This window comes from Enhydra lutris, unplaced genomic scaffold (genome assembly GCF_002288905.1).
Source record: "Enhydra lutris kenyoni isolate GAN:26980312 unplaced genomic scaffold, ASM228890v2 scaffoldscaffold22, whole genome shotgun sequence".
Lineage (NCBI taxonomy): Eukaryota > Metazoa > Chordata > Mammalia > Carnivora > Mustelidae > Enhydra > Enhydra lutris.
The window spans coordinates 18,197,385-18,218,424 of NW_019154106.1; positions in this window are offsets into that span (position 1 = coordinate 18,197,385).

Consider the following 21,040-nt stretch of genomic DNA (forward strand, 5'->3'; position numbering starts at 1 on the left):
CCAGTTGGGGATGACAAGAAGAAGAAACTTCTATTTTCAGAAAATGTTTTAGAACAAGTACCCAAAAATACCCCTTTCTCAGTACACAAAGATCTAAAAGTGCTTGAGAGAGTATAAGTAAAATATTTTTTAAAGCATGATTGAGCTGGCAGTAATGTCAGGGAAATACCCAGAGGGCAGTAAAGTCAGGGAAATACCCAGAGGGCAGAAAACCAGAACATGTTAACCAGAGGGTCAGCAAGTGCTGGATTTAGTGTTTGCTCAAAGGTTCCTCAAAAACTGAAATATAGAGCTGTCATATGATTCACACTGGGTGTGTACCCATAAGAACTGAAATCGGGATCTCAGAGTGATATCTGCAGTCCCTATTCCCAGCAGCATTATTCACAACAGCCAAGGCATGAAATCAACATATGGTGTCTGTAGGCAGATGAATGAGCAAAGAAAATGTGGTAGACACATACAATGGAATATTATTCAGCCCTGAAAAAGAAGGGGGTTCTGTCATTTATGACAACATGGATGAATCCAGAAGACATTCTGCTGAGTGGAATAAGCCACAGAAGGACAAAAACTACACAATACCACTCATATAAGGAATCTTAAAAAGTCAAACTCATAGAAGCAAGCAGCAGAATGGTGGGAGCTAGGGGCCAGGGAAGAGGGACATGGAGTGCCACTAGTCAAAGGGTGTAAAGTTTCAGTTATATAAGGTGAGCAAGGTCTAGAGATCTCCCACACAGCACAGTTTCTGTAGTTAACAATATTGCATTATACATTTAAAATTTGGTTAAGAGAATAGACCTTCTGTTGTGTTCTTATCACACACAAAAAATAATAGTTAATAATAAATAAAGAAGGCAAGAGGAACTTGGGGAGGTGATGGATTATTTCTGGCAGGGACTATGGTGATGATTTCATGGGTGCATATTTTTTTCTAAACTCATCAAGTTGTATATACATGAATTATGTACAACTTTTGTGTGTCAATTACACCTCAATAAAATGGCTTTAAAAATCACATTAAAATGATACTTTTAAAAAAGATTTTATTAATTTATTTGACAGAGATCACAAGTAGGCAGAGAGGCAGGCAGAGAGAGAGAGAGAGAGATTGGAGGACGAGGAAGCAGGGTCCCCTCTGAGGGGGGAGCCCGACATGGGGCTTGATCCCAGGATCCTGGAATCATGACCTGAGCCGGAAGCAGAGGTTTTAACCCATTGAGACACCCAAATGCCCCTAAGATGATATTTTATTTTATTTTATTTTTAAAAATATTTTATTTATTTATTTGACAGACAGAGATCACAAGCAGGCAGAGAGGCAGGCAGGGGGTAGGGGAAGCAGGCTCCCCGCTGAGCAGAGAACCCAATGCGGGGCTCTATCCCAGGACCCTGAGATCATGACCTGAGCTGAAAGCAGAGGCTTTAACCCACTGAACCACCCAGGCGCCCCCTAAAATGATATTTTTAAAAGATATCTTTTCATCCCTGGTGGCCAGAGCCTGTGTTTTAAGAGGACAAGAGATGCCAAAAATAGCCTGGAACCCAGCAAAGAAGTCACATTAGAGACCCCACATGGAGCCAAAACTCCAGAAGGGGATGTGTGAGCCATAATATACCTTCAACATAAGGAGATAGAGAGTTTAAATGGAAAAGAATAAAAATGATACAACATCCAAATTGGAACCCAATGAAAACTGATTCATCAAAGACTGTGTCAAACAAAGTATATTTTACAAGAAGTGCTACTAGAGAGAGGGACATTATATAGGATAAAAGGGTACACAGACCAGCAAGATATCACGTTCTCAAATCTGCATGTCCCTGAGATCATAACTTTTAAAGCACAAATTGACAGAACTGAAAGGAGACAAATCCACAATCATAACAGGAGGCTCTAGGATACCTTCCTCAGCTGCTGATAGAACAGTTAGAAAGAAGAAACCTTAAGAATACAGAAGATCTGGAAAGTACCCTTTACAAACTTGACCCAGTTAATACATAGAGAACACTGAAGCTGAGGATGACCAAACCCACACACTTTTCAACTGTACATGGAATAGTTAACCAAAGTTTCACATATGCTGATCAATGTTAAAAGCCTCAAAGCATTCAAAAGCTTGGAAGCATTCAGAGTGCATTCTCCGCTAAGTGTAGAATTGAGCTGACAGTCAATAACAAAGACAATGGAGAGGCTGGCCAGTGCCTGCCAATTAAAGAATAAGTATATTAGAAATAAGACAGTCCCTTCCTGGGTATATGAGTCTGTTCACTGAGAGATATGTACCAGGATATTATCAGTCCCACTGTCACTAAGAGCAAAATACAGGAAGCCGTCCGAGTGCCCACCATTAAGATGGGTAAAATAGACTGTGGACGATCCAAGCACCATAGAACGTTACGCGACAATAAGAAAAAATGAACTCTTGCTACATGCAAGCAGGATGGAAAAAGCTCGCATCCCGCTGATCATGGAAGGAAGCCAAATCAAGAATGAAGAGAAGGAGAGGAAAACTGTTCTAGACTAGGGGAGGCGAAAGAGACATAAGGGTCAAATCCAGTGGGTGGAATCTGATTGGATTCCAAAATTTTAAAAAAATTATATAATAGGTTTTGAGGATAACTGGACACTTTGGAGTCTGGACTATATGTTGGGTGAAATTACTGAATTCATATCGATGTTCTTGGGTGTGGGTAATAGTACGAGGTTGGATAGAAAAGTCTTATTCTTGGGACGTGCGTGTTCAAGTGTTTGGAGTGACTACTCCAATGTTTGCAGCTGACTTTTGAATGGTTTGGTAAAAGGGAATTGTGTGTGTGTACGTGTGTGTGTATGTGTGTATTTATATCCACAATGTGGATACATATAACCAATATATATTATATAACCAATGTGACAAAATTTTAACAGTTGGTCATTCTAGGTGAAAGGTGCATAGGTACTCACCATCTTGTACTTTTATCTTTTCTAGAGGCTTGGATTTATTTTCTGAAGAAAATAAAAGGAAAAATGAGTGTAAGACATACCAATTACAGAAAATGTGTAAAATAAAACACAAAGAAAGAAAAAGGAAATTGGAATCCAAATAGACTTTTTATGGTTATAACCCGAAAAGAAATTGCATCAGTAGAGAATACCTTTATTCAATATTCAGTTAGAGGTTTGAGCCACACAGTAATAAAAGAAAAAGAAATAAAATAAAGATTGAACAGGAAGAAACAAAATTATCTACACAGTAAACCCCAAGAGAAGGTACAGACAAATTACGAGAACTAAGAGTTTGGCCAAGATTATTGAACAGAGGATCAATAAGCAAAAATAAAATGCATTTGTATGTCTTAGCACCACTGAGCTAGAAAAAGTCATTTTTAAAAATTCCATTTATATTAGCAACAAACATGAGGAAACAAAAAATAAATCTAACAACAGCTTTACAAGATCTTTATGTAGTAACTGGTCAGACTTGATTAAAAAGCATTAGAGGAAGCCACCGTAATGGAGAGATAAGCTATGTTCATAAATGGTAAGATTCAACATTATAAATATGTTAATTGCCCCCAAATCAATTTCTAAATTCGTTTCAACTCCAACAAATGTCCAAAAGTTTTTTCATTTTACTTGACAAATAGATTCTAAAAATACATACAAGGAGCAGGAAGAGCTAAGACAATTTCAAAGTTAGTAGAGTTTGCCCTGGCCGGTATTTGGACTTCATGTAGAGCCAATGTAATTAAGATGGCATGGTGTGGGTGCGTGGATAGAAACACAGATCAATGGGACAGAATAGCCAACCCAGAAACATATACAGAAGATTTCTATTCCTGCACAAACATGGAAACTTCATACTTGCCAGGGGTCGCATTGCAAATCTATATTAAAAAGATGGGCTAATTGGGGCACCTGTGTGGCTCAGTGGGTTAAAGCCTCTGCCTTCAGCCCAGGTCATGATCCCAGGGTCCTGGAATCAGCCCCACATCAGGCTCTCTACTCAGCAGGGGGCCTGCTTCCTCCTCTCTCTGCCTGCCTCTCTCTGTGTCAAATAAATAAATAAAAATCTAAAAAAGAAGAAGAAGAAGAAGAAGAAGAAGAAGAAGAAGGGCTAGTCAATGAATCAATTACCTAAATGGAAAAAAGCAAATCAGATCCTCACCTCCCACCAAACACATAAATAAATCCCAGGTGAATTCATGACTTCAATGTGGCGTGGTGTGGTGGGGGGGGGGAGTTAAAAACTTCTACAATAAAATATAGGAAAATGTCATTATTTCAGAGTAGGAAAGGTTTTCTTCAACAAAACACAAAAAGTATAAGCCATGAAGGAAATAATTGACAAATTTGACTTTCTTAACATTAAAAATGTTTGTGCACCAAAAGCCACCATAAATGAAGGTTTGAAAAGATGATCACTAATTGGGAGAGGAAACCTGTCATACAGACAGATGACAGACACGGAATTGGGATCAGGGACATATAAACAACCATGAAGCAAGAAGAAAAAAAGACAAATTCAACAGAAAAATGGGCAAAATCCATAAAGAGACATTTCTCAAAGGTAGCATAAGGGGCCCCTATGAAAAGATGATCAGTCTTGTTGGTAATGAAGGAAATACAAATTAAATTGCACTATGACTTTCCAGTTGACTCCCATTATTAGCCAAAATTAAGACTCGGGTAACATCAAGTGATGACAAAGATGAAAAGCCATGGAAGCTCATTCCAGGCTGGAAGATACAGCCCCGTCAGACACAATTTCAGGATAGCCAAAGGGGCACATATCTTACGCCATTGCCCTCCACTCTTGGATACATTCTAGAAGAACTCTTGTGCAGGGGGAAGACACACAAGAATGCTCAATTCAGCATTATTTCTTGCAGCAAAAATTGGAAAGAACTTCACTGATGTTTGACTTTGTGACCAGGAAGGTGGAGAAACAAGGGCAGGTGAACCAAACACAGTTCTTGCCGTCAGGAGGACAGGCAAGAGGGGAGGAGATGAGACTTAAACAAAGGAGCAGAGAAATACGTATGTGTTTCCAGATCGTGACAAGTGCTAGGAAGGAAAACCTTAGGGTGCTATGGGGAAGTCTACAAAGGAATGCAGATCCGGTTTGGGGGTCAGGAAAATTTGCTGAGGGAGGGATGGTAGAGCTGAGATGCAAAGCTTGAGAAGGAATCAGCACAGCAAGGAGCAGGCTCAAGGATCCTAGGGAAGGGGAAGGAGGAAGCACCCTGGAAATGGTGGGGGGAAGGAGAGGCAGAGATTCAGCCTGGAAAAGGGCAGGGCCATGAGGAAGAGGAGAGACCCAGAAGAAGACCATGCAAGGTCTCCTGGGACATGTAAAGATCTTTAGCCTAAATGCAAAAACAAAACAAACAAACAAACAAACAAAAACAAAAACAAAAAACCCCCTAAAAAACCAACAACAAACAAACAAACAAAAAACCCCCAAACATTAAATCATTCTGAAATAATCAGATTTGCATCTTTCAAAGTTCTTTCCTATGACAATACCAAGTGCTAGCCAGGATGCAGAGCTCCTGGAACCCTCCTCCGCTGATGGTGGGAATGTAAAAAGGTACAGCCGCTCTGGAAAACAGCCTGGCGGCTTCCTGTCAAGTTCAACATACACTTGCCACATGAGAAATGAGAGCTTGCGTTCGCACAAAAACATGAACGTTTTAGTTGTAATGGCTAAGAACTGGCAACAATTCAAAAGCCCTTCAACGGACGAACGGACAGTGTGGTACACACACACACTACAAAAAAAGCAAAATTAGAGGCACAAAGGACAGCTGAATGTGATGACACGGGCTCATCTCCAATGTACTTTGCTGAGTGAAAGAAGCCAGATGCACAGGACTTCATTCTGCGTGATTCCATTCATATAACATCCCGGGGAAGGCAAAACTGTAGAGACTGCAAATAGACCAGGGCTGGGGGAGGGGTTGATTACACGGGAAATGGGGAGACATTTTGGGGTGATGGGGATTTTATTTTTCCCAAGGCCTGACCCTGAGATCAAGATCTGAGCTGAGATCAAGAGTTGGACGCTTAATCCAGTGAGCCACAAGGCGCCCCGACGGCGGTGTTCCTAACCTTGATTGTGATCTTGGCCACACAATTTTATGCCTTCATCAAAACATATAGATAGAAGTGGACACGAAAGGCGGGGGGTTGAGGTTTTTTGTATGTAATTATGCCTCAGTAAGAAAGTCAGAAGAAAGGAAGGGAGGGAGGGAAGGAAGAAAGGAAGGAATAAAACGAAAAGAAAGGAAGAACGAACCCCACTCAGGCCTGCCCATGGGGAAGTGATTAGGGACCTCTGTTCAGCCTGGTAGACTGAATCTAAGGGGAGCTCCCCTCCCACCCCACAATCAGGGAGCAAGTCAGAGGAGCTGGTGAGGGAAGAGAGGGGAGGGAAATGCTCTCCAGGAGGCCTCACTTTATGCTCATTAACTAGCCCCACAGGCATCAGGGGAGTGGGCCTGGTGACCAAGGAGTGTTTATAGGCTACAGGGAAACTGTTATTTTATGGCTGGGGTACAGGCAGGAAATTGGGGTTTTATGGTTCACTAAGCATCAATAGCAATTAATCGCGGAGACTCCATGGCCTTTCATGGGTCCAAAGCATTATACAAACATTAAATAAGAAAGTCATGTGTTCCATCTCCCACCTAGAGGAGACTTCTACCAAGTACTGCAAACCTAAGCCTTCCTCCTGCCAGTGGGAGCCAGAAGGCCCAAGTCAGTGTAGTGAGGTTCGGCTCATTTTTGTTTTCCAAAGAAACAAAGATTTAGCACTTCTTTTGCTTAGAAAAAAGAGAAAGAAAAACCTGATCCTACCAAAGTGTTCAAATAAAGGGATGAATCATTACAATATTAATTGCTTACATTTTATAGCATTTTATGGTTTTTAACAGATCTTCCCATTCGGCCTCTTACTTGCCCTCATCTGTATCCTTGAGGGATGCAGCAGTCATCACCTTCTTTATCCAGAGGAGGAAACTGAGTTTTAAAAGGTAGGAGGGATTTGCCAAAGGTCAGTAGGTAATTGGTTAGTTTTGTTATTTGTTATTTTGCTATATGCCTTTGGTTGCAAGTAACAGAATTTTTTTTTTTTTCAAACTGGATAAGACAAGGAAAAGAAAATGTAGTGGCTCATGCCATCAAATATTGGGCTCCCTTCAGACATAGCCGAATGCAGGATTGGTGTTTCTCTCCATCTCTGGATCCTTCCTTCCCCTGCAGGCATGTATCCCAGGAGGACTTCCTGTACATGGTGGTGTCTATCAAGTAGAGATCTGCACTACAGTTACAGCTATCAATCCTAGGATAAGGAGCTTCCTTTCCCCTTGGGTCCCAATGGAAGCCCCAGAACCAAGTCTCATTGAACCCATCACTATGGCTGGGGGTGGAATAAGCTGATGGCCCAGGTCAGGGCTGTGGCCACTCATGAGATTGGTGAGCTCTCCAATCTAGCATTCTGGAGCCTCCCAGTGGAAAGACCAGCTCCTTGATCCATGACAGTTGAGACCAGGGTTACCAGCCAATAAATTAAGTATATAGCTCCCCATCAGCTTTTTATTGCTTCATCTTAAAAAAAAAATGAGTAAATCCTCAGGAAAGAAGAGAAAAATCTGTAACAAGGGGGAAAAAAGTGTAAAATCAGTGGTAAAACTGACTCTAAAGGAAGTGGAGCTCATTCAGGGGATGGGTGGTTTTCAAAATTTCTGCAGAAAGCTTTAAGAATATGTTACAACCAGGAAAACCAAGAATTGCTGTGAAGATGGAATAACAAAGAGCATTTGAAAGGTAAGAGGAGAAATGCCAAAATTAAAAATTCAATGACAGGTTTGAAATACAAAGTCAAGAAAATCTTCCAGAAGATAGAACAACAACAACAAAAACAAAACAATAAAGATGGAAAATATGTGAAAATATGAGATATGAGAAATATGAGAAAATATGAGAAAAAACAGACATGAAAGGTTGATCAAGGAGCTAGAACATCTGACCGACAAAAGTTCCAGAAAGAAAGTTGGAAAAGTGAGGAGCACAAAAGCAATCCCCAGGGCTAAGATAACAACCCTTTACATTGAGATTGAGATCAGCATCCACAGAATGCCCAACGAGTGAGTGGAAAGAGACCGATACATGTCACGGTGAAATTTCCAAGCACCAAGTATAAAGAGTAGATCCTGAAAACTTCTAGAGAGAAACAAACACACAAAAAGTTGCTATCAGTGGAATGGCATTCAGGCTGGCATAAAAGATGCAATTAGAACACTAGAGAAAAATGGAGCAAGCCTTTCAAATGGTGAGAGAACACGACTTTCAATTGGGAATTCCATGTCCAAGTGGTCAAGGGAGTTTAATTGAGTCTGAAGGAAGGAGAAAAGTCATTTTCAGATTTACCAGAACTCAGACCATTGTCTGCCACACACAGATTTTTCTGAGGCAGTTACTTGAGGATGTGCTCCAGCAAATCAAGTCCTCTTTCTTAGTCTTGAGAAAGGCAGAAACTTGGTGCCTGACCCATAAGAATAATGAGAGGAAGTTCCAAGATTCCAGAGACATCAGGAGGCCAGGAGAACAATTAATTCGGTTGGGAAGAAGGAGATGGAAGATCCCAAGAGGAACATACCTGGAAAAACAGGGATTGGAGAGGTTCTATATATCCTGAGACTTTGGTACCATGTAAAAGGGTATTACAAGAAATCAATATACAGTAGTAAGGCAATGAACCATACAAAAACTTTAGGAATATAAACCCCTGAAAAGTTCATTAATAGATACAGGAAAACAAGCTCAGAGCCAGACTGCCAAAACTTGTGAAATTCAGTTCTAGAACTTACCAACTGTATGGTCCTACATAACCTCTTTGTGCCTCAACTTACTTATCTGTATAATGGGAATGACATTAATGCATCATAGGATTGTTGCAAAACTTACATGGATTAATACATGTAAAGTGATTATTGCAGTGTCTGTTCCATAGTAAGAGCTCAGGAAATCTTAGCCATTATTATTATAGGCTTTTCTGAAAGAATCCCCTTGTGGATAAAAACCAACCAATCAAAACAAAACAAAACAAAACTAAACTAAAAAAATCCCACAGAATCAGAAAAACTGCAGTCATTGTGGTGTCCATTTAGAGGAACAAAGATACTGGTTAAGGTCACGTTAATTACCTTAACAAGCATAGCCAAAATATATAGGGGCTCAAACATGATGCACGTTTATTTCTGGATCATATAAATTCCAAAATCGTTGTTTCCTGGTTGGCAGGCGGCTCTCCTCTGATTGCTGAGTCAAGGCTCCAGGTGTCTGTCATCCTGGGGCCCCGCAGTATTCGGGGGGTGCTGGGTTTTCATGCACCCAAGCAGCAGGACGAGACGGGAAAGAGCACAGAGCATCACACACTGAGGTTTTCACCCGCCAGGCCAGCAAGGGGCACACAGCTCCGCAGCCCGTGGGGCCATTGTCTAGAGCGCAGGCGCGGGTGATCACAGAGGACGCTGGGGACTGTAGTCCGGTGGGAACAAAGGGTGAACAATTCCGTGAACAGCTTGTCACAAAAGGCTTTGTGGTGTCAGAACACAATGTCAATGCTGTAAACTTGGACGGAGTAAATAAGAATAGTATTCAGAGGTGAGGAAGGAAGGTGGGAACATCAAGGGTGCTTAATTCCCTCCTCTGAGCAGGGCATCGATCTATGCGGCTTCAAATAAAAACGTGTGGTTAAAAAAAAAACCCAAAAAACAAACTAATGACTCCAGTCTTCTGGTTTTTCCACACTCCATTTTTGCACCTTCAAAGAATCCTTTAAATTAATCTCTTACAGAGAAGAGCATTTATCTGAAGTTCAGACAGCATGTAGTCTAACCTCCATTTCCTTTTCTTCTGATCAATAAAATGAAATTTAGTTCTTCGCAATCAATGAGTGAGTATCTTGATGTCCACGCTTATATGGCACATCCCAAAGCCCGGAAGTCCCGGCTCAGACCTGCACCCCAAAAAAGCTTGAGTGAGATCCCATTAGCGGTGTGGAAGTCCCTTAGCCCCCGGCCCTGCTTAGCCTCTCCATCAACCACTGCACTGTGGACTGGTCAGGAGAGTCGTGAAGGTGTGGTTTTCAAGGACAGCACCCCTCCTTCCTGCCTTGCACCTTTCCCATGTGCTGGGGTTTACTGCCCCGTGGGAAAGAACAGTGAATGTTGTCCCCCAACAGGGAGAATTTGGGCTGGGAGGACTCAGGCTCTCTGCCGGCTTGGATCCAAGAAAGGGATGCGGGGCCAGAGTTAGGGGGTTGTTGGAACTTGCTGATGTGGATTCTTTTCGTTAGAATTGTGGAAATGCTGGGAAGTATCACTTCCCAGGGCAGGTAGTAATCACTATCCTTAAAAAAAAAAAAAAAAAAGAAAGAAAGAAAGAAAGAAAAGGAAAAGAAAGAGGGATGTGCTGGAGTCAGCAGAGTCCAGACGATTTGCCCTAAATGCTTTGGAAAGTCAGCCTAACACGAATCTTCCACTTAATATCCAGCCCCCAGAAAGACCCAGCATCCGAGGGCTCACCCTCACCTACCCCACCACCCCTCACCCAGCCTGGGGATCCTCTCTCTTGAGTTTGGAGGTTCCTCAAGCAGGGAAACAGCTTTGGTGTCAGGATCCAGCAGTGAACACAAGAAGCCACCCCAGCCCGAGTGGGGCTTAGATTCTAACCCGGACAGGGTTCCTCACCTTTGGCCCTTCTGACGCGTTGGGCACATAACCTTTGTTGGAGAGTGGGGGCTGTCCCGCGCTTTGTGGGATGTTCATCTCCATCTCCCTCTACCAGTTAGATGCCAATAACAACTCCCCTTCTCCCAACTGTGACCCCTAAAAAAAAGTCTCCAGCCACCACCAAATGTCCCCCAAAGGGCAAAATTGTTTCCAGTGGAGAAACAGTGAATGGGGAAGAAACACACACACACTCTCCCCTAACAATACTTTGAGCATGAGGCTCACCAAGCCAAGGACAGCCTAATGTATTCCTTATGATATGACAACCCCAATATTAACCATCCTCCCCCCATTTTACACATGAGGAGACTGAGACAGAAGGAAATTGGAAGCAACAAGCCACAGCTCTGAAGTGGAACAGCTGAGATTTGAACCCCGGCAGTCTGACTCCATGCTGGCCTCGAGATCTCCATGCTCTCTGTAAACAGCATTGGGTGGTGGGTTTGCCTGAGCCGCAGCCCCAGCATGCCAAGAAGCAATAAGGAACTCGTGGGTAGGAAAGCAAGGGAGGGTGGTAGCGAGAGGCTTGCAATTCCAAGGTGAGCTTTGGCAATCAAGGGCCTGGGCCGGCCCTGACAGAAGCCCCAGAAGAAACCCGGGGCCAACTTTTATTTCTCCTCCTGGTGCAATTCCTAACACTGCATTTCAGGGCTAATAAAAGTCTGTGGTGTGCGAGAATGCAAAATCACATTACTGTTTTGCGGCAAAACTATAAAGGCGTCCAAGAAAATGCATGATTGCTGCTATTCCTTCAGGTCCTTCAGGCCCATACGAGGTAAGGGGGGAGAGTTGGAGAAATGTTGATTCATAGTAATGATGACAACAGTCATTAACAGCTAGCGAGCCCCTTTGCAAGCAGTGACTGCTCTTTACTTGTGTTAAATCATTTAATCCTTGCAAGAGCCCATTAAATACGAGCAGGGTTTTTGTCTATCAATTATACCTCATTACGGTGTCAAAATGAGGATTAAGCAATTGTTCAGTGCCCAACAGATGCGTATGTCTCATGATGGAATAATTGTAGTTATCTAATTATAAAATAAAATATTATGTTTCTTATTTTATAAAAAAGCCCCAGGGTGCCTGGGTGGCTCAGTGGGTTAAAGCCTCTGCCTTCAGCTCAGGTCATGATCCCAGGGTCCTGGGAGCGAGCCCCGCATCAGGCTCTCTGCAAGGCAGGGAGCCTGCCTCCCCCTCTCTCTGCGCCTTCCTCTGCCTACTTGTGATTTCTGCCTGTCAGATAAATAAATAAAATCTTAAAAAAAAAAAAAGCCCCATGGGGTTGATTAAGACAAGTGGGGACTCAGAGAGAGGAAGTGACTTTGCCTGAGGTCCTACAGTGAGACTGACCCACAGGGACAGGGCTTGTTCAAGCTCTGAGTTCAGCAGGTGGTTATGGATGGAGAGCGTGGTGAGCTGCCCGGAACTGAGCCAAGGGCACCGGTAGCAGCAGGCAGTGGGGGGGAAGGTGAATTGGGTCCTTGATTCTCTCCTGCACCCAGGTGACTTTCCTTAGGGGCGGTCGAAAAAGGCTGGAGAGAGAGGCTGGCAGCTCCAGCGGCGGTGTGCAAAGTTGTAATAGAGAGTTGGTGACATGCAGGGAGACAATGAAATGAACTCAAGGCCCTGAGCTGGCCCTGCGGCACTGCCAAGGTAGTGACGTTTCTCCAGTTAGAGTCCCTGGACTCCCCACACTGGTGTCACCTGAGTCTGTTGGCAAACACATAGTTCCCATATGAATTTAAATGACAAAAGACTCTTCACTTACTTATGAAAATTAAAAATCTAACAGAATCATGGGCTTTTATTTTGTTCCCATTATATATATGGGAGAAGAAGAAAGCCCCATAGTCCTGTCCTGATTTGACAGGGCATCTTTTTTTTTTTTTTTTTTAAGATCTTATTTATTTATTTGAGAGAGAGAGAGCAAGAGACAGCGAGAGCAAGAACATAAGCAGAGGGAGTAGAGAGGGAGAAGCAGGCTTCCCGCCAAGCAGAGAGCCCGATGCAGGGCTTGATCCCAGGACCCTGGGAATAGAGCCCGAGCCAAAGGCAGATGCTTCATGACTGAGCCACCCAGGCATCCCTTAACAGAGCATCTTCTAAGTCTTAATGCTCTTGGCAACTACAGCGATGCCCAGTACAGCATTATCACCAGAGAAATGGCTGGGATCTAATTGCCAGTTTCTCTTTGAAAGGTTCTTTCCAAAGGACGTGGTGGCAATCTTGGAAGTCTCATGGCCTCTCCATGTACTTGGCCTTCCCAGCATTTGGAAGCTCATGACCAGTGAGTGTTCCAAGAGGCACCGGCTGAAGAGGGGAGGGTTAATCCTGGGTCTCAGCGCTTCCCTACTGGGCCTTCTGTCGTGCAGCACATCATCACCAAGGCCAGCCCGCTTCAAAGGTGAGGAAAATGGACTCCACTTCCCCGTGCGGGGGTGGCACACATGTACTCATTTCTGGGGAAGAAAGGGATTGATGGTCGTTTTTGGAGATTATCAGCTGCATCCGACCAGTCTCTGCGTTGCATAGAAACCAAGATGGACAGTCTCACGAACGATCTCAATTTTACCTCGTATCAAATGAGATTATTTGCCAAAGAAAGATATTGCCCCCGCTGCAGCTATAGAGAAGAGGGAACATCACCTTCATTGGTTTCTGAGATACTTTTGCTCATTATGAACCCTTCAGATTCGGAGGGTGAGACCTGGGATGCAAACAGTGTTATAAGCAATCAGTGAGGTACTCTCAACTCCAGCACAGAACTGGAGCAAAGGAAGGAGAGGATTTTACTTATGAGCAGTTTGGGAGATGCGGATCTCACTGCTCATCCAGACCAGGCCCCTCGGGGACCCGGAATCAGCCTCTCTCCAGGTGGGGCCCAGAAACAGACATTATGTAATTTTTATCGAGGCATTAATTCTTCTCCTGCCAGTTAGAGCCACTTCCAGGCCTGTTGTTGAACATAAAGGGTGATGATGATATTGATCACAATAAATACCTTGTCGATTATTTAGTGCTTTGCCATCTACAAAGCCCTTTTCACTGATTATTCTACTCTGTTTTCACAATAATTCCCAAACCTCCTCTGGCCTCTTTGTTCTGTGGCTCCAGATTGACCCTGGCTTTGCCTACAGAGCTTCTCAAGTTCACCAACCTGATTTTGTTTCTGAGATCTCTTCTCCAAACATGACATTAAATCTTTTCCAAAAACCTCCTTCATTCCTCCTGCTTCTCCTTGAAGCACACCACGATTTAAGTAAGGGGAAAGAGATCATCCCTCATGAGAACCCATCCCACCCCCTTGGGCTCTTCACTGGCCATCCAAGAAAAACCGGTGAGAATTTTGGTCGGGGGCTAGCAGAGAACCCTGGTCGTGCGGTCAGAAAGCCCGGAAACCCGGCCCAGTTTAGCTACAACAGGTGTGGTCTGGTCAAGGTCCACCTCTTCTCTGGACCTTGGTGTTCCCCACTGTAAATTGAGGGTGTCCACTATCATCGGTGTCTTTATAGGTGTTTTGGAGTGACCTTGAAGTTTTTATGGGTGCCTGGTGTGTATGGTGGGGAGAGGAGGGCCTGGCCATGAGGGGCCCCAGGTGATTTCTCCTGCCTGTCCACCTGCACTGCTTGTCTTTTGTGTACAAGTTGAAGTTCCACATAAAACTAGGGGGAAGGGGAGGGATGTTTTTCAACAAAGGCAGTGACCAGTGTTTCTTCCAGACCACATGACCTCTAGTTTCGCTGCCTGTCCTCACATTTCAATATAATGCCAAGAATTTCTAACAGTCCAGCTTTAAGCCCGGGCCAGACATGTGTCATTATTATTAGTTCATTCTCTCCATTTACAGATGTCATGTCAGTGAGCCTCACGAAGATAAAGTGTTTTGCCCGAGGCCACCCAGCTGGATTCCGGGGGTAGAAACCGGATTCCCTCAGGGCAGACCGGTGCCACGGCCGTCTGCCTCGACCACTACCCAGCACTACTGTCCAGCTCATCTGGCCACTCATCTGTCATAACAGAGACCCGGGCATGTGGGGGTCCTGGCCACGGCTCCTCCCACTCTCCCCAGCCCTGGAGCAGTTTACATAGTGCCAGGGGTTTCCAGGCCCCACCTTGGGTGGGACTAGGGGTGGGGGGAGATGACAGAGACTTGCAAAGGACATGTACGTGGGGTTGCAGCATAAGCCTCAGGGCTTGCTTGGGTCAAAGCCCCCTGGGCAGGCTGTGGGACAGGGACAGGGCTCCTGTCTGTCCACTCAACACACTTCGTGAGGCGCTAATATGTGCAGGGCACTATTCTAGGCCTGGGGAATCATCAAAAGATGACACAGATCCATGTTCCTGGGAGACTCAGGCCATCAACAAGACAAACGACAAACAAGGAAGCTTATATGGACTATTAAATAATGTGGAAAGTAAGGCAGAAAGGGGAATAGGGAAGAATGAGATAAAGGGCAGAGCTGGTCGTTTTAGATAAGGTGGGCAGAGAAGGCCTCTTAGGGAAGGTGAAGTAAAAACGGAGGGGAAGGTCCATTTCCCCCTACCTCCTCTAGGTGGCAGCATCCTCCCGATCGTGGGGCCGCGTACGGCGGCCCTCTGCCCAGCCCTGCGGGAGGATCCCCAGGGAAGCTTGCTTAAGTCGAACACCGGACACCGTGGGAACCAGGGCTGCTCCCAGTAGCCCATCTGCAAATTCGGATTAAAATGGGGAATCCTAGCAAACAATGCCCTGGGATGTGACTATGTTATTTCTTGATCTGGGTGCTGGATAGACAGGTGTGTTCACTTTGTAAAAATCCACTAAGTTATGATCTGTGGGAGTGCCTGGGTGGCTCAGTCCCTTAAGCCACTGACTTCGGAGCAGGTCATGATTCTGGATCCTGGGATCCAACCGGGCATTGGGCTGCCTGCTCAGCAGGGAGTCTGCTTGTCCCTCTCCCCTGCCCCTCTCCCCACTCAGGCATGTGCGTGTGATCTCTCTCAAATAAATAAAATCGTTAAAAAAGTTATGATCTATGCACTTCTGCCCTTGAGTTACTCTTCAATAAAAAGTTAAATGTGACACATATACCCTAAGCGTTTTCTTTTTATCCAGATCGTAGTTTTTTTCGTTATTTTTGCATACCTCTTGCTGATTAGAGAGCTCTGTGCCATCTTTCTTAAGGATTATTAGATATGTTAGAACAGATAACATGTCCAGAGCCATTCCTGACATGTAGGAAGCTCTTTGTAAATGTTAACACCATTTCCTGTTGTACACGCTGAGATGCATGGTCTGTGATATCCAGTCTTGCCTTCTTTACAGTGGAGAAAGAACTTAGAAAAACTTGCCCAGTAGCCTAATGGCAAAATCCTAGACTTTTATGATTTTTCCCAACCTTTTCCAGATAACTTGCCCATACCTATTTCAATAGAAGTTCTAAGGGAACTTACCTTTATGGGTTTTTCTAAAGTACTCACCTTAGTTTTCATAGACCTAACTCTCCATACTTCGATTTCATTAGATGACATATTAATTAAAGTACATCATTCAATAAGGGGATCAACTGGCATAAAAAAAAATTGGAGACAGGGGGACACCTGAGTGTTGCAGTCTATTAAGCATCTGACTTAGTTTTGGTTCAAGTCATGATCTCAGGGTCATGAGATCAAACCCTACCTTGGCTCTGTGCTCAGCAAAGAGTCTGCTTGAGATTCTCTCCCCCTCTCCCTCTGTCCTTCCCACCTCTCCCTCTCTCTCTCTCTCTCTTTTTCTCAAATAAATAAATAAATCTTTAGAAAAAACAGATTTGGAGACAAGCCCATCTAACACTAAATGAGTATACAACTCAGTTGGAAGGGGAGGGAAGGCTGAGGTCAAGGCGAGAGACTTCCTCCAGCAACAAGAGCTTCAGAAGGAGTGGAGAAAGCCTGGGCCAGTTGGGAAAGTTGGTTGAATGGTTGAGTCAGAGAGCTATCTTGTATCCTTCTCAAGTGTTGCGGTCCCCAAGATTGATTCTTTTTTTTTTTTAAAGATTTTATTTATTTATTTGAGAGGGATATATAGAGAGAAACAAAGAAAGAACAAGAGTGCAAAAGCAGGGGGAAGGAGAAGCAGACTCCCCTCTGAGCAGGGAGCCCCAGGCAGGGCCCAGGACCCCAGGATCATGGGCTGACGCTTAACCAACTGAGCCACCCAGGCGCCCCCCACACCCCAGATTGATTCTTACACAACACCAATGAGCGGGTGCATCCACCGAGCATTACTGGAAGCACTTGGTCAGGCAAGTTGCCTTGGGGATCATCACAGCCATTGCCCGTGTACCAGACCCTGTGCGAGGTGCCTCACGTACCCTGACAGTAACCTTGAGAGGGCTAGATATCATTTAGCCTTCTAATCTGGTAATCTTGATGTGTAACGAACATTTAAAAAACCCCAATTTTAACTTATTTTATAATCCTGTGGTTGGCACTACTTGGGGTCTCAACTGGGTCATTCTTCTAGATTCAGTTGGCCTCAGTCATGCGTCTTTGATGAGCTCTGCTCTCGGGAATTGGCCAGCGGCAGGCTGGGGCAACTGAGACACTGGGGCCACTCCCTGGGTCTCTCACCCTCCAACAGACTAGCCTGAACTTCTCCACACAGGGTCTGGGCAGGGTCCCATGACAGAGACAGGAAACCTCCGAGGTCTCTGCAAGGCGAGACTTAGACATGGCACCATGTCATTTCCACTACTGTCTCTCAGCCAGATCAATCCACGAGGATAGCCCGGATTAAGGAGTGAAGCAATAGACCACCACCTTTTTGCAAAGTTGTACTGCAAAGGGGTATGCATCCAGGAGCAGGAATAATTGCGGCCACGTTGCCAACAGTATTCCTTAGTCTTTATACATGAAGAAACGAAGACTTGAGCAGGTTAAGCTACTCATCTACCTAGGGTCTCTCAGCTAATAAGTGAAAGAACTAGAACAACATGCACGCTCTTCCACTAGGCTAAGTGGCTTAATTAAGAAATTAAAGGATGCAAATGATTTTTTTAATTCTTTTTTTTTTAAAGATTTTATTTATTTATTTGACAGAGAGAGATCACAAGTAGGCAGAGAGGCAGGCAGAGAGAGAGAGAGGGAAGCAGGCTCCCTGCTGAGCAGAGAGCCCGATGCAGGACTCGATCCCAGGACCCTGAGATCACGACCTGAGCCAAAGGCAGCGGCTTAACCCACTGAGCCACCCAGGTGCCCCGATTGTTTTAATTCTTAACATTGGTTGAGCATCCTCTACTATACAGCACTAAGTAGAGGTGATCATCCTCATTTGACAGGTAAGGAAATTAAGGCTCAAAACAATTAAGGTTACTCATCAATGGATTATGAAGCCTAGTGCACATAAGGACAAGGGATTGGAACCTATTTCTTCTGATTACAGATCCATTTTTCTTTCAGTCACACAAAAAAATATTCATCTGGGGCCCATGAACTTCTAGAAGGTGTCACGTGGTCCTTGAACAAGTTAAGCTTCCGTACAAAATTTCAAAAATACTGCGTTCAAGCATTTTTCTTTATTATTATTATTATTTTTTTTAAGATTTTATTTATTTATTTATTTTGACAGAGATCACAAGTAGGCAGAGAGGCAGGCAGAGAGAGAAGGGGAAGCAGGCTCCCCACTGAGCAGAGAGCCCGATGCGGGGCTCGATCCCAGGACCCTGAGACCGTGACCTGAGCTAAAGGCAGAGGTTTTAACCCACTGAGCCACCCAGGAGCCCCTATTATTTTTTTTAAGGAGGGAGAGTAGAAGCAGTGGCAGTGGGACAAAGAGCAAAGGGGAAGGGGAAGGAGAGAGAGAATCTCAAGCGGTTTCCACACCCAATGGGGAGTACTACCCGGGGCTCGATCTCACAACCCTGAGATCCTGACCTGAGCAGAAACCAAGAGTCGGACGCTTAACAAACTGAACCACCCAGGTGCCCCTCAAGCATTTTCCTGAAAAAAAAAGAAAAAAAAAAGAAAAAGTTCTCATTAGATTCTCAGAGGGATCTATGTCCCCCCACTAAGTTAAGTACTGCATAAATGCTGTATTTCCTCCCAACCAGACAGGCGAAACCCTTTAGTCCCATAAACTTTGCCTATTCTAGAAATGTGGAGAGAAGGGAGCCTTTAGGTTAAGTCCAAGAAAGATCGGGTAGGATTGAGACGCTCTGAGAATTGGAATGCGTCACTTCATCTTGTAATGAGATGGTATCAGGGGTGTGAACGCACACTGGGTTGTTGGAAATGACCCGTCAGGCAGGTGGTCACCAGTAGTGGTCAGTAAGGGTACTGCCATTTGCTCTAGAATATTTTTCTACCTTTTACAGACTTGGAATTCTGTATCAGGGGATCCCAGACCTAACTCCTTTCTCTCTTCTGGCTTAAGATGTGGCCCCAGAATTGCTCAGAGCCAGAGCGGGAGTCCTGAGGGTGTGCTCCACTCCCGAGCCTCGACGGAGCTCCTCACCTTTTTGCCCCGCTGCCAGCCTTTGACAGGTTCCAGGGCTGGGGAACCTCCAGTTAGCAGCAATTTAGCATGGAGAACCACAGTCATCAAATTGAGAGTGTAACCACACAGAGCTGAAAAGTGGGACCAGCAGAGAAAGGGACTTGCCCTCCATACTGCCCTCTCCTCATGCCATCAACAACTTCAACCCATTGCATGATGACGCATCTCCTAGAGAAGCTTAGCACTCTCCTGAGTGCCTGTTCTGGCAATTTCTCTGGCCCACATGTATCCACTTGGTCCCTCTTCCATCTGTTTTCAATACTGCAGCTAGAGGGATCTTTTCAAAACACGGATCTGATCATATCATGCTCCTCTACCTAAAAACACTCAGTGGCCTTCCAGTATGGTCTACCAGCCCTGATGTCTGGCCCCTGCCTCTGCCTTCAGGCTCATCTCTCAGACTTTCTCCCAGCTCTGCACTGGAGCTGGCTCCTAGCACTCCCAGAGCCAACTGGGAAATATTCAGGAATGTGGTGGTAGCTGGAAATTCACTGTAGTGGGATTATTTATACCAGAGAAACCAACAAATGCTGAAGATAAACATTTCCCCCCAGAGAGCTGGTTGACCAGCGCACTGCGGCCCCACGCCACTGTGCGATTCCACCAAGGGGTCCTTGCATAGCCTGCTTCTCTCCCTGGAACACTCCTCCTTCTTTGTTGAGTTAACTTGACTCTTTTAGACCTCAGTCCCATTGATACTTCCTCTGGGAAGGCTTTCTTGGTGTCTCAGAACCCGTCAAATGTCAACCTCGAACCTGTCCCTCTGAGCTCATATCACAGCTGTAATTTCACATGTGTTTGTGTGATGAATGATTTCCTTCACTATCATTGCCCCATCGGCCAGCATAGGACCTGGTACATGGTAGAAACTCAAAACATTTGTTGGGTTAATGAAAAAGTTACAGAAACAGGCACTAGACAGGAATCTAAAGCTTTGGGATCTGGGGGAGGGACTACTATTACTCCAGTTTCCTTCCCATCCAGAATCTTCTGTTGTTGGCTTTGTCATGTCACCAAATCCAGGGCAGTAGGGTGAGAACCATATATACTGTTTCCAGCCATGGCCTCCGAAATGGCACAAGTGGTCTTCAGGGCTCTCTTTTCTCCATCTGCATGGCAGTAGGAAGCGGGAGCCCAGCCTGAATCACTGATTGGAGACACCTGAACTTCCTTGAACTATGATAGGAGCAAGCTGTACTTTTATTGTGTAAATCCCTGAGGTTTGGGGGTTACTTCTAACTATTGCAGGACTGCCTCTACCCCGACCTAAAAGACCTCAGCGTTGTCATTAACTCCTTCTGCCCTTTGGCAAGCCACAAGCTCTCTGGGCCTCAGTTTTCCTAGTGGTTAAATGAAAGGATCACACAAGATGTTGTCTGATATCCTTCCAGTGTTAAAAATTTGCTGGTTCTGCTTTTTTATTTTCCTCCCTCCTGCCTAGTACTATATGCGGGTATGACAAATGTTTGTAGATAAGAGAACCTCCTATATTTGAAATCCTTTCCCCCAGATAAAAGCATTTTAATACCTTAGAAATTCTGAGTGGATGCTCAGAATATTTAATCATCCAACGAGTAAAATATTGGTCCAAATAACGATGGTGACATTTTATCCAGAGGCTAGGAAATCTTCTGAGATCTACCTCTCAGCCTTCCAGAAGCTCCTCCAAGTGTTTTGTTCTGTTCTTGGCAGTCTGGGGACCCCAGGAATTCTAACCATTTGCAGGCCTCCTCCTTAGAC